The 14,475-nt window shown below is 37.7% G+C and overlaps 1 protein-coding gene across 1 annotated transcript in view; it reads left to right on the plus strand.

Moving 5' to 3' along the window:
• Window positions 1-14,475, plus strand: part of BMPR1A (bone morphogenetic protein receptor type 1A) — an 85,597-nt gene that overhangs the window by 40,814 nt on the left and 30,308 nt on the right. Inside the window, exon 2 of the mRNA XM_087764436.1 lies at window positions 1,536-1,657. The gene's annotated coding sequence lies outside the window, so the exon portion shown is untranslated. The remainder of the gene's footprint in view (window positions 1-1,535; window positions 1,658-14,475) is intronic.

Raw genomic sequence — 14,475 nt, forward strand, 5'->3', positions numbered from 1 at the left:
TTTTTTTTCAGTTTTACCATGGAAGAAATAACAGTCAAGTGTCAGCCTGTCTGCTCAGTGGAGACAATTGTCTTTAAGAACTGGTGCTATCTGATACTCAGGATGGTTTCAGGTTACCATTTTACACAAATTTATTATTTATTACCAAGACTATTAAACCTCAGTGTGTGAGGAACAGTCCTTATAAATTGACATGGAGACAGAAGTATTCTGACCTTCTTGTAACGGTAAAGGTCTTCATGGTGCTTACAAAGGAAAAGAGAAGGAAAGCGTATGCTGAAACTCTTCCTCTGCTGGAAATCATGCAGGCACGTGGTTTGTCCATCCCCATTCCCAGTACTGTTGGCATAGGCATTAAAAAATAAGTCATTAAATCTCTACACTGTAAGATTGATTGTATGTTTTTTAACAATATCGCTGGATTACCAGTGTTTGAGCCTTTGTATTACCTTCAAGGTTACATTTGCAGTCATAAGACTGGGACTTCTAAATGATAAAATTCTTGTATGATCTTTTTGGAAGCTTTGGATGATGGAAACATTGAAAAATTGTGACACTATGATAAAATGGGAAGAGTTGGCAATAGGCGGCATATGCTCGAGGTGGAATCTAAGTAGCAAAGCTGATAAGCCCAACTTAGCTATCCACAATGCATTTGAAAACCTGGGGACCTGACGCAAGTCAGGCTTGCTCACAGTTGTTAGAGTGCCAGGTAAGAGCCTGCGCCGTGCTTTCCTCTAACGCTTGAATGTACGCCAGTTCAAAAACACAAACAAAAAAAATCAAACCCACCCTATTGCCAGCACTTTTTTCCAGATTCTTGGCTTGCTTTTTCTTTCCAGGAGTAACTATGCCTCTGTGCAGCTACAATAAACCTATTGATTATTTCTCAGTATATTGCAGTTTCTTGTGTACTGGAACTAATGGGGTGACACCAGTGAATTTTTGTTGCAAAGCTGCCGTCTTACAGATTCTGTGGTGTTTAATAGAGATTGACTTGTGCATTGCTTGTTTGGTTTTTCCATTGGTGTCACCAGCAATGTGTCCTTCCTCTAGTCTGCTGCCTGTTGGTTTTTTTTTTTTATTATTATTATTTTTTTTTTTAAATAAATCTGGAGAAACCTGGTATCTGGAGGCTTGCAAACCTGGCTGGTATAGACCAGGTGAATCCAAGTCATTGGGAGAAATCAGAAAGGCTTATTTTCATAGCAAAACTATTTACAGAAATTTTTAACACCCTTCCTCCCTGTCATCACCATTCATGAGTGAGTAATTTAATGATATAATATAAATAAAATTAATTTTAGATGCTTTTTAGTGTTAATATTTTAGAAATAAACTGCAACCATACAACTATTAGAAATGCAGGGGTCTAAGAAGTTTCTTTCTAGCTGAGAGCAGTTCACAATAGTGAACCGGCTTCCATAATTCCAGATACCAATATCTGCAATGTGCAGTTCACATTATGTACTATAAACTGTCAATATAACTTCTTCGGATATCTCTTTAAGTCAAATTCTTTTCCTGTTTTACAGATTAATAGAAATATGCATTTCCATAATATCACCTTTGAACTAATGAAGTGGAAGTACAGATGAAAACAGTCTGGAGGAAGCTTGAAGTACAGTACAGTTCTATTCAGTTTCCTAATTCTGAGGTAAGGTTAATGCATGTAAAATTTTATTTCAAGTATTTCTGGGGTAAAAAGCATATGATAAGGAGCTACCATATCTTTCTTATAAAAATTTCTGAGCCTTTTTTTATGCTAGTGACAGTCAGTGACATACTGAAACAGCTGTTTGATCTATTCTCTGTCATTGTTTCAGTTACGAAAAAAGACAAAACAGTATCAACTACAGAGACATCTGTTATAGAAGGATACATTGGAAAAAAGTTACCATAGCAGGCAAATTTTATTTGGTACAATCTGTCTGGTCATGGTTATTGCTAATGCTTCAGTTGAAATAAAGGACTGGTAACACAATTAAGTGACATGCCTGTTGGGCATCATGTCTTCTGGTGCAGTGTTTGATTGGTACAAAATGTTATTACACTGTTTTTTTTATTATTACTGCTATTAATAAAACATTATGGATTTTTTTCATACTAAATTCCACTGCCTCGATATCTTAAAGGCATTCCTCTGATTGATTATGAGTGATGGCGGTGTTTGGTTCATAGTTTGCTGCTTTTTTTCATATATGTAACGAAGAGGCTAAGTAGAATAATCCTGAAATGTCAGATTTCTGACATATTTCAGAATTCTTTTCTGCAGCATTAAATCTGTTTGAAAAACAGATAGTGAGCACCATCCCTCCTACCCCAAGCTTCTCACTGTTCCAGTTTTACTTAACTGGAGCCTGGGCAATGCCCACATGCAGTGGTTTTTAAGCTGTGATGCTGTTGGCATCCCACTGATTGGTTTTCCCATTTGGGTAGAAATGGGGTCTCTATAACAGGTGGGACAGCTTCACAGACTTACACTAGCAGGTTTCCCCAGTCTTCATCTGCTCCTTCTCAAAGGAAGTTTGCATCTCAGATTATGTTATCTTGCAGATTTTGGCTGCTGTTATGTTGAACCCCTCTTCAAGAAAACAAAAACTTTACTTATAATAGGACTGTGCCTCTTTCACTTACAGAGATCCGCCAAGGAATCTTAACATCCATTTGACATTCATACCTTTGACTGACAGAGAGAACCATGTATCCTCTTTTGGAGGTCAAATTTTAGAGAAACAGCTCCAAGGGAAACATCAGCATTGAATTCAGCTAACCCATATTTTATCTTTAGCTGACTTGTTGCTCAAAACCTGTAACTTTCTGCACACCATAAGTGAATTCACAAGCGTTGACAAGTGCAAAATTTGTCGTCAATCTACAGTACTTCAGGTGAGGAAGATCGTCATCTGGTCTACATGCTGGACGCATGTCTTGATGATTTACGTTAGCTTTTTCCACCTTCCTGTTTTACTCAGGTTATTTTATGCCTGACAAGATGACAGGCAAGTACTATTTCTCCTCATTCCGTCACATATTCCTAAAAAGATGTCAGATAATTCAAAGGCCAGTTGTACTATGCATCTTGCAAACAAAGCAACAGCTAGCATAGATTTAACATACTTGTGTACTGCTCAAAAGTAAAGGACTTGGAGTCAGAGCTGAAAATTACAGACTGACACAAAACCAAGAACTAATTCCTCCCTTTTTCTACCTGAGGAGGGGAGCAGATCATTTCTCCTCCAATGAGAGATAGTTGAACAATAAATAACAGGTCTCAAATTGTTTATCAAGGGAGGACTCTGCAGATGAGGCACTGTCTTGAAAGATCACTCTTTTGTCTACCAGAAAGAACAGTTTCTATTCTCAGGCTTCTAATTACAAGCAAATTTCAAAATTGAGATTAAGTTTTTGGGGAACATGTGCATACTAATAGAAGACTATGTACTTTAAGAGCTATTTCTAGCATTAAATAGCTTTGTTAACCTAGATGGTCTGCTGTGGACACTAGAACCAGGTCAGCCATTTAGAAGAGCAATTGATATGCTAAAGTGAAAGGGTAATCTGTGTTTGGGTAAATCTCAGGGTTTTTATAAGATGAGAGAATGGTAGAGGGTAGAGAATGGGTCATAAAACAGTTCTTCCATCACTCTGCCCTCTGTTCTCAACGATCCCACTCCCAAAGCATTTAGAACTGATGCAGTATTTAGAGAAGTAACACTGTAAACTTTATTAATGAAAAATCTCACTCCTTTGATATAAGAGATTTGAGGGAAGGGTAATGCTTGGAGATGCCATGTATAGGTGACCTCTCTGAATAAAGAGAACCAGTAAATGCTAATTAGTATGTCTTTGAGGTACCATCTGTATTTCCCTCTTAAGTGTCTCTCAGATGCTATCCTAAATTGAAATGAACTGAAAAATGGGTGGATGCTCTTCTGTTACACAGAGGGAAAGAAAGAAGGGCTTTTTTTGCTGATACTTATTATTTTGTTGATATGGCTGGGCAAAAGCTTTCCGGTGTCAAGTGGCAGGGCATAAGCATATACAGTTGGGTTGAAAACTCTGGATGCAATATTATTTTAAAAACGGAAAAACAAAACAAACCCAACCCCCACCCCCCAAGTTACCTTTTTTCCCTTCCTGTCCACTGTCTCTTTAAATAGTAATAATATTAGCAACAATTGAGGGAGGGACGTGGTTTTATGCTTTCCCTGTATATAAATAGCTGATCTAGCAAAAAATAAAACGGCAACACCACTCCACCACAAAACTTCCCTATCTTGACACAGCTTGTCCTGTTTTTACTGAGGATTATGGGCTTGTAAGTCAACAAGCACACAAAGGGCGAGAAGAAGGGAGCTTATCAGAACCAAATAAAAACAAGTCCTTTTACTGAACATTTCTGTTCCTGTGTATGTTCTACCTTCTGTTTTCATACCTTTATACTTGAATTTCAATAGCAAGGTGACAAAGACAAAAAAATAAGGTTACCAAGGCCAAAAGAGGGAAAAACTATAAATACCAGATGTGGACAGAGTACATCATCCCAGGTGTTGATCAGACATTTTATGTACCTCCTGAGTGAGAGATTGGTGGTATTGTATTTCATAGCCTGACCTGCTTTCAGGTGTATTTTTTGAGCCCATTTATGATTTTGACACCCACAAAACCCTGTGAAAAGTGAGTACTTTAGTTTTAAATGTTTTTTATACACAAAAGGTGCGTTTTGTTTGCATCTAAAGCTGCTGCCTGATAATTTATTTGTTAGTTCCTTGGTGGTGTACAGAGAGAAATTATGATTAAATCTCTCCAGTTATCTCCTCCATGTTGCGGTTCAATGAAGAGTATCATACATCTCTGACAGTTCCCAAGAAGGTTTATTTTAATCTTTCTTTAATATGGCATCTGTCTGTAATACGGCCCTTCATTGTACTTTTGCTAGTTCTACTCTATTTTTTGAGACAGCGTAAAATTTTCTTACATCTTCCTTAGCAGGGTAAATGTCTGTCTTTTAATTGCAACTGTGAATTTGTGTAAGTCTTTAGCATTTCTAGTGTGATGTAACTGGAGAAATACAGCTTAGTATATTATACCTAATCGGTACGGCTGTGTATGCTTAATTACCTTCTGCAACTGGTCTCCTGTATCGTGTTGTCTCTTTATTTAAGGTGAAGGTTTTGGTAGTGTGATTACTTTTTCTTTGGAGTATTGAAAACTGGACTGGGATGACTTACCACTCCCACCCCCCTTAAAATGTAAAATACTCCCTTAGTTTGACTTGCCTGCAGCAAGGCATCAACTAGAAGAAGATTCAAGACCTCTAATGTACAACTGCTGAACCAATAACTTTAGTTGGCAGTTTAGGAATAACTTCCTGCTTTTCAGCTTCTAGTGTCCGTAGAGTTGTCCTCTTTCTGTCCCCTCCCAAACCGGTGGTGGTAGAACCGTCTCTTCTCGTGTGATGGAGCTTGTTCAGTCAGTAGCCACGAATACATGCCAAGTGTTTCAGAACGAAATCTGCTAGTGACAAGATGCTGTTCTTGCAATAGTTTTCTTATTAACCATCAAGACTGCATAAAATCTCCTCCGTTCAGTTAGGAAGCAATTATTCTATAAGGCTGGGTTAGCTGCCACTGCCTAGCAAACTATTTGCTAGGAGTTAATTCCATAACAAACAGGCTGAGCCACTTCAGGCTTAAACCACAAATGGGAAATGCAGGTCAGTGTGCGCGAAGCATTTTCCAGGAGCGGAGCAACCAGAAGTCCGTGTCGTCTTTTGAATCAGTTGATCAAAACAGGAAGTGCCAGTGATTCCACTCCGGAGCCGCTCTGCTCTGCGGCGTGCCGTCACATGTTTTGCTGGTCCCTTGACCAGTATCCTCCTGACAGTGCTTTCCTTACTTCTATTTGGCCTGGCTTAGCCCAGGTTGTTCCAGTGGTGTGACCGTCTCAGTCTCAGACAGTGTAAAACAAGAGCCTTCCCTATTGCTAGGCCAAGACTGTCAGGTTCAGGAAGGTCAAGTTAAGCTGTCCAAGAATCCCTTCATTTTACAGTTTATTGCCTCTGTCCATCTCAGAAGGTCCTGTTAAAAGTGTAATGGGTAACATATCTCAAAGAAATCCCAACAAGTTCTTTATGTGGTAAGAGGAGGCTAAATTTTGTATCTTATTTCTGTATCTGAGGATGGGAATTTTATGAGGTAGGATAGAGAACTAATTAAAGAACTTACGGTGCAAAAAATATAAAGGGCATGCATTCACGGTACGGTCTGAAGATGTTTGTACTGATAGGAATGTGTTTTACAATCAGATTGTTGTAACATGGATATGTAATTAGAAACATACCAGATTTTCTTTTTTGCTTATTTGTTGACTTAATGTTTAGACTAAGAATGCTAAGATGTGGTTATCTATTAAACATTAATACAGGGATTGTTTTTGTTTTCATTTCAAGAATTGCTTTTCTCTTCCCCCCCCCCCCCCTTTTTTTTTCTTCCTTGAGGCAAAACCAAGCAGATAAACTTTTCTTTCTGATGGTACTATTTTGAATCAGTCCTAAAAAGTCAGTTATGGACTAGGTTCCCCGGAGCTGGGTTTCAAAGTCAAGAGTGTCCTTCTCCAGAGGTTCCAAGGTTATGATAAGTTTCATGAAACATTAGATGAAATGTTTCTGAAGTGTTGTAGTTGATATGGAATTGCATGGAAATAAATGTAGGGGTCCAGTTAAAATGTATTTTAAAATAATAAACAGCTACCTGTTAACTTAACAAAATCTAAGAAGGGTCCTTGTATAATATCCCTAATCTTCATAAAAAAACAATGTGATAGAAACTTGCTAGTTTCCCTATCTCTAATCCAGATATGTAATACCCTTTAAAAAAGTTAAATGCGTACCATAGCCAAGTCTAGGTAAAAAAGGCATGCTTTTCCCATGTCCTTAAAATACGTATGTTTTGCGTTTAGAACACAGTACAGGAATTTCAGGATCTTGAGTAATAATTTTAATCTTTTGAAACTTAAGTGTTCTGTTCTGAAACTTTTCTTTGTTAAAATACCTATGGGTAAAAATTAATCTGAATAATTAGGAAGTAAATATTCATGAATTGGTTAGTCATATGATACTTAATTTAAATATTTTGCCATTTTTGGAAAACAAGGGAATCTGTTAATTACTATAGAATAGAAGATAACTTGTTGATGGTACAAGTTAATTTAAAAAAAAAAAAACCAACATTCTTTTTTTCTTCCATGTGCTTTGTCGTGAACTAACTTGATGTGATAATGGCAGTAGTTATTTCTAATAATGTAATCCAAATATTAGGATGGTGTGCTTTATATCTATAGGGAAGAAGAGATGCAAAACACTGGTTCAGCTACTGTGTGGAAGTGCACAAAGTCTTAAAGTGTATGCACCATTTAAAGTTTTAGGCTGCTAGTAAGTTTGCTAGTTGTAGTTAGAAATAAGCAGAAGCTGCTTAGAAAATGAGTAAGAAAACAGAGTAAGAATATTCTGGCTTCACAACAGAATGGTTTGAAAAAGAAAAAAAAGGCCAGTTAGGCGGCTGTATGCCAAAAAGTAGTAATACTTTAGTTGTATTTACTAATAATCTGAAGAGCAAGCTAACAACAAAAAAGGCAAGATAATGCAGCTTGGGGAAAAATAAAGGAAGTGCACAGCTCTGGAATGACTGACGAAGCAAGGATGATGAAAGAAAAAGTTACTTGAGCTATTTAGTATAAATTTAGAGTAAGGAAAATGTAACTATTTAGGTAGGATGAGCTGTGGTCAAGTATTTGCTTTAGGGGAGAAAAGGGGAGCCTTGCTGCTATCTCCACCAGAACAAGCATTTCAGTGTTCCCACAGTAGACAGTTCTTTATTTAGTTAAAGTAGCAAGGCAGGTAGTTGTAAAATATTAAAACATTACAACAGATAAGAAATGGAGAAGTAGACATCACTATGAAGATTTAGAAACATGGTGGCATACCTGTATCTGGAAAGCTGTGAGAGACTGTGTCATCTTAATAAGCAGAGGCCCACTAGAACCTGAGTGCTAACCATCTTGTGAACCTAGTTATTAGCACCTGCAATACATGCATAAAGGTAATGAAATGGATGTCCTATCTTCTGCAACTCTATGAATGCACAAACCAGAAAGACAACATCTTTAGGACGAAGTACTTGGTTTACATAGTCCTCTCAGTTCTTTTGCCTATCCGTGAAAATTTGTCTGGAAGTGTTTAATATGTATTTTAAAAGAATAATCACGTTTATGATCAAATGCATAAGTTACATGGAAAACAAATTATGCATATGCCTGCATTTGTGTGTTGTATACAAACTTTTGAAGAAAACAGCAGCCTCGTGTTCCTGATTTTTGATGTGAATTTCCTGGAATCTGCGGGTCGCTTACAGTAATAAGGAAGTTTCTGTGCGCTGATTATTCCATATTTTGATATAGACAGGGCATCTTGCACTCAGGCTTTAAATGTTTACAGTTGATCACAGTTAGTGACAGAAAACTTGAATCTGTTAGAGTAATGCTAGAGGTGTCACTAGCCCTGTCCATTAGGAGAATTTCCACAGTGAAGATGTGCAGAAGGGTCCCCAAATGGCTACACTTCACCATGCTTAAACACATTTTGTTGTTGTTCTTCGAAGATCTAAAATGCCTGTTCTCATTCAAACATGTTGTTTCAAGTTGATGGTTTTTGAAAAATGATGATTTGTTTCAGTCGTCAGATAAAGCATGTGAAATTTTTTTACAGAAACAGTTTGGTCCTAGGCTTTCAATGGAATGAAAGTGATTAGGGGTCTGCCTGTACAGAGGAGACTCCCTTTGAGATGGCAGTCTATGAGAAGAGGGATGTTTATACAGGCGTCTTGAAGTTCTGTGCACTTTAAATTATCATAAATTTGCCAATGTATGCTTGTAATCTACTCAGTTTTTTCCCCTCAGTAAAATATTTTGTTTGGTGATATCCTCAGTCTTTGAATTAACAAGACTTTTTTAATTGAAAAAAAAAAAAATCAATTATCAGTCTTATAAATTTAGCATCAACAGTTCTGTTGCTCTTACTGTCTCCATACATCAGTAGATGGTACCTTTCCCCCTCCCCTGCCTGTTACTCAGCCAGAGCCTGAGCGGTAGCTCCTTACGTGGACATACAGTCTCATGAAAAGAAGGCATACTGTCACCATTCCTGTGACTGGGAAGAAAAATCAAAAAAGCATCTGAAAAGGTCTTTTAGAAGTCTTGAACCTGTGAGAGTGGCTACTCTTGCTGTTTGTCAGCTGGGTTTAATAGGAATTCAAAATCTAGTATGAAATGTACTGCATACTTGAAAGCAAGCAAGTCTCCTAATTCCTTGGTCTTGTAAATGTTACTTTTAAATGTGTTAATGCATCTGAGAATTTTACAGCTGGTAAATTGATAAGCTGAAACGAATTCCTCAGAAAACTAAAACATTTGTCTTGGTGGCAAACAGGTATTTAGTTTGACCGTTCACCCCCCAAAAATAGAAAAAGCTAACTCTATAGCTCATGTTGTAACGGAAGGAAGAGGAAAAAATTCACAATTGAAAACAAAAGTTTGTTGTTTGTTTGTTTGTTTTTTAAAATAATCATGCATACTTATGTAGAAATGCTTAAACTTGAGATTTAAGCTGCTGTTACTATAAAGGGAAGAATTATAACTGAGCATGTAATGATTGTGTATAGATTTGTGATCTAGAAGTATATTCTCTACGGTCTGCTGTACTACTACTCTGTGCCAGAATATCAAGAATATCAAAACTGTGCTTCAGATAGAGTGTATAAACAAAAATAGCTTGCTCTATGTCACACATTGTCCTGGGGGATGTGAGTAGCAAAATGCTTCTAAAGATTATGAAAGAAGTTTTACAGTTTTCTTGTAAAACTGGAATTTGGATAAAGCATGTTCATGTACCTTATGACAGCCAACTGATACCTTATCAAAGCTTTTGAAAGCATTAGCAGTGTTAATGTATCTGTTTACAGGTCTGTGAGGGTTTTTTTTTAACACAGGGCGGAGCTACACGTGATAGTCCATTATTGCAAACTATTGTAGAGACCAACATTTTAAATGGATTTAAAGGGTTAGATGGGTACATTCATGGTGAGTAGATCCCTCTATCGGTATTGGTGATATGAATAAATTCTGCAGCAGAGGAAATTAATGTAGCGGGATATCCAGAGAAAGAGTATCCTAGTCATTCTCTGGGTTTTATACTCTTGGCCTAAACACTTCCTCCTGACTGCTCTTAAGGTCAGCGCATGGGCACGATGGACCGATCTGCCTCTTGAGTAGAGCTGCATTTATACTACAGTATTTCATCTGCTGGTTTTGTTTCAGTACAGTTCTTAACTGAAACGTGTGAAGAAAAAAGGGGAATGGAAAAAATACTCAGGATGTGACAGAGGACTGGTCATTACAAGATATTGTATGGCATTTGATAGAGAAGGTTCAGTAATGATGACTTTTTTGTCCCCTTTCTTTCTGCCAAAAGTAATTCTTTATTCTCATCAACTCGCAACAAAAATTTCTTCCTGTTATGGAACCTGTGGTTTTCCTGTAACCCTCAATTTTTCCTTCACAGATTTAATTTGAATCAGCCTTAATTCTGTCTTGTTGGAGGTGATTAGTGTAGACTAAAGAATCATGGAAGAAAGAAGGGTTTGATAGTGGAGATGTGGAAGGAATAAATGACTTTTAGATGCAATAACAGCCTTGACAGAAGTAACGTAAGAAAAGCCAGAATGAGATGGTTATAAGAATGTGATCTTGAATGATTGGGGAATAATTGGATTGCCAAAGTTAATGAAGAGGTGACTTAGGAGGCAGATGGATTTACTTTCAAGATTTTTAGTTTAAGGAACTGTTGAGACATCACAGGAGATGCCTTCCAGTTTAAGGATGATGGGAGACTGGGGGAAATGTTTGCAATAAACAGTGTCCAAATCATTCCTGTAGTACTGAGAATGGACAGTTTAAGTCACACACCATAAGAGTAAAAGTAGGAAAGCAAGTGAAATTGATAAGAGAATGAATATACAGTATAATCTCTGTATCTTCTTGGTTTCCTTAGGTCTTAGTCCAGTTGCTTTCTTACAATATGGAGAGAAAAGCGAAGATTTGAATGAAAAAAATTAAGGATATTATTAGCTGAATGTGAAGTTCCATTTAATCTAAAAACAAACAAAAAAACCCAAACAAACAAACTGCTACCTTACATGTTGATATTTTGCTATTTTTAGCTCTGCTGTGCAACAGTTGTTGAAAAACTTTTCTTCCGTAGTGTATTTAAAATAACCTTTTTGCACTAAGAAGTGGTGTAATTGCTTGAATACTAATGGGACAGATACTACTAATAAAACAATTTCAATATTTTAATCTCATTGAGCTTTCTAGTCATGCTTGTGTGTACGTTTGAATTCGTGTGAAAAAAATTAACAGTGTTGCTTTAGCACTTCAGGGAAATAGGGGACTATAACGAAGTATAAACATTACCTTTGAACTCTGTCTACTTACTGAAAGTTTACTGTGTTTGGATTTAGAAATGTCTTTGAAGCTATATTTGATGAAAGTACATTGTTTAAACTTAAGAGGAGTAGTTTGTGTGCATGTGCATGCCATGTTGTTTCTGTAGTTATTTAACCAAGCGGATCTACAATGCACTTAGAGTTTAACTTCGGTTTGCATTAAAAGGTATTTTCATCCCAGCAAAACTTGCAGAATACTAACAGGGTAAGATAAGCTCAGACACATGCATCTAGAGTCCTGGAAATTTTTCCCAGAGCAATACTACTTTCTTACATACAATTAAAAATTAAGTATTGCAGATGAAAGTAGAAACTGAATGCAGCGTAGAACTCATTTTAGAATATTTGTACTGTGGAAGCACTTTCTTAATATAGCCATCTAATTTAATATCTCCAGTATTTGTGAAATAACTCTGTGCATGAGCATTTCATGCTTTATACATAAGCATTTATCACTCTATGATACTGAGAATAACCAAATATATTGCAGGTTCTGTGTAAGATAATGAACGTTCTAATTACAGATATTTGTTCGCCGATGGATTTGGGCGTTTATTCTTTTTTCCTTTCTTTTCTTTCCTTTTTTTTTTTTTTTTCCTTTTCTGCTTGGGCCTACTGAAGCTTTGTTAACCTACTTGCATGTATTGGGGTTCTCCTTGCAAGCTCTGGGAGTTACTAGTGAGACGGCTTGTGAGGTTACTACCCCCAGCTGTCCACCTTGCTCTTTTGCTGGAGGTCAGCGCCTCTGTGGCAGTATCAAGCAAGCACCAGCTCATCAGCCACAGCTGTTTGGAGCCCGGCATATTAATTTAAACTGCCATTGATTCTGGTTTAGGCTATGCTAGACTTGCCACCGACAATACTTGCTCGCTTCTCTTGCCCTTGCTGTGGAGGTGGTAACCTCCTTGTGTTTTGTGTCTGGAGCTTGTAACCTCGTAAAAATATCCCAACATGAGTTTCTAGAGTGAGTGCTGAGGCTCATAGATGACAGAAGAGCTGTTAGCTGACTATTCATATAATTCAAAAGCATTATAAGAGAGGTTGAAAGGGCGCATTTCAGCAATTTAAAGTTAGAAGGGCAATATAACTAACACGAAGAACAAACTTAACCGTTAAATGTAATTTGCAAAGTATATATCTGAAATTTTGTTCCTGTAGGAAGAATGCTTTGAAGAATGCTTTAAAGAATAGTTGCCCCCTGCCACATCTGTGTTTTAGAGGCATGTAAAGGAGCAGCATCTACTACTTCGTGTATTTGGCCTATCCATCTATTAAAAGGCCTCTTTGGAAGACTGATGGAGACCGCTCCTTTGAGAATATCTGGGTGTTATTTACAGTGATTTGTCAAAACAGCTAGACTGAGAGTTTCTCCTGTCAGCAGAGTACGGTGCTTCCATGGGCATGGCAAGCAGGTGAAGAAAATGAGGATTAAGGGTTACCTTGCCAAGCAGGGTTTTGTATTAGCAAATCATGATGATGTTGAACTTGCCAGTCTTGCTCTGCTGTTTGTATGTATTGAGCAAATACTGTTAAAGAAAGCTTTTCTCTTGCTCATTGCAATGAGGAGTGCTGAATTTGATGATATAAAATTTATGTGGCTTATTTATGAAGAAACATTTGCAGGGGTGTTTTTGTCTTGTTCACAAAATGATGTATGAATTAATTTGGACAGCAGTTACCTTATAGGTAGCAGAACAAAAAAAATATGTCCATGTTGACAGTTTTAAGTGTTTTGAGGGCAAGCAGTTTGCTGCTTGTGAAATGCTTTTCTTGGCCCTTTTTAATACCAGATCACGTCACTTGCTTTACAAGGGACACTGTAGTGTCTTGGTCAGAAAAATCAGAGGGAAAGGAGTTGCAGTTAATGTAAGTAGGCAGGAGCGATTCCCATGTTTAAGGCATTGCTACTAGCAGTTTGCAGGGAGTTTGTTTGTATTTTTGGCTGGAGGTTGTGTTGATAAGTAGTGCTTTCTGTCTGTTCTCAATAATTTGAAACTCTGTCTTCCAGGGGTAAATGAAAAAGAAAAAAAAAAAAAAAAAAAAGGAACGAGGGTGTAAAGTCTCCTTTCTGTTACTCTTTCATAGAACTTACTTATTCTCTGCTCTCTTTGGGAAGTATATTCATTAATAACTAAAATCATACCTGCAACGTGAGTGTGAGGAGTGAAGGCTCCGTGAAGAGCATTATCAGGTTGACTCTTTTGACCTTGGTAATTACTAATCTATGCACCCGGGTATTTCTGAGCCTTGTCAGCCTTGCTTGTTCAGCATTTTATTTATTTTGTTGTTTTCTACGAGTCTTGACTAGGAAGAGAGGATTTAAAGAGAAAATCTGAAAAAAAGAAACGCAACTCCGTGTTGATTCTTAAGGGGTAGAGGTCTTCTAGAGGGGAGCTGGCTTGCAGAGGGGGAAGACAGTATTCTTATGCTAATCCAGGCTCTGGATAAGGAGCAAAGCAGCCGTGCAAACAATGGAAGTGGAGCCAGAAAGTCTGCTCTGCAGTCTAGCACGCCTTGAAAAGCATGTCAGGCAGGGCGCCTAGGGCTGCTCAGGGGAGGGGCCCGAGCCGAGGGGAGAGCTCTCCTCCAGCTTGCGTTGTGGGGCTGGCAGCTAGCCACAAGGCTTGGAAAAACCTCAGTACCTAGAAAACCAGAATTAAGGGTGGAAGTGAGGGGAAGGGGGAGAGGAGGAGTTGCAGTCTATTTTTCATGTTAAAAACATAACCCCAGACCCCAAAAAACCCCATTGAATTGTCTCCGCTTTCTTGCTGCTATTTTCTTCTTTGTACCAAAATTGAAGTTCAAGTGATGTGTTTTTTAAATAGCAACCTCTTTTTCTAAACAGTGTTCTGCGTGAGAGATGGAGATTTTAGCAACGTGCCCCTACTCAGAAATTAGCTTACACTACCCTCAT

This window comes from Nipponia nippon, unplaced genomic scaffold (genome assembly GCF_047370975.1).
Source record: "Nipponia nippon isolate SJK-2023a ecotype South Korea unplaced genomic scaffold, ASM4737097v1 scaffold_3, whole genome shotgun sequence".
Taxonomy (NCBI): domain Eukaryota; kingdom Metazoa; phylum Chordata; class Aves; order Pelecaniformes; family Threskiornithidae; genus Nipponia; species Nipponia nippon.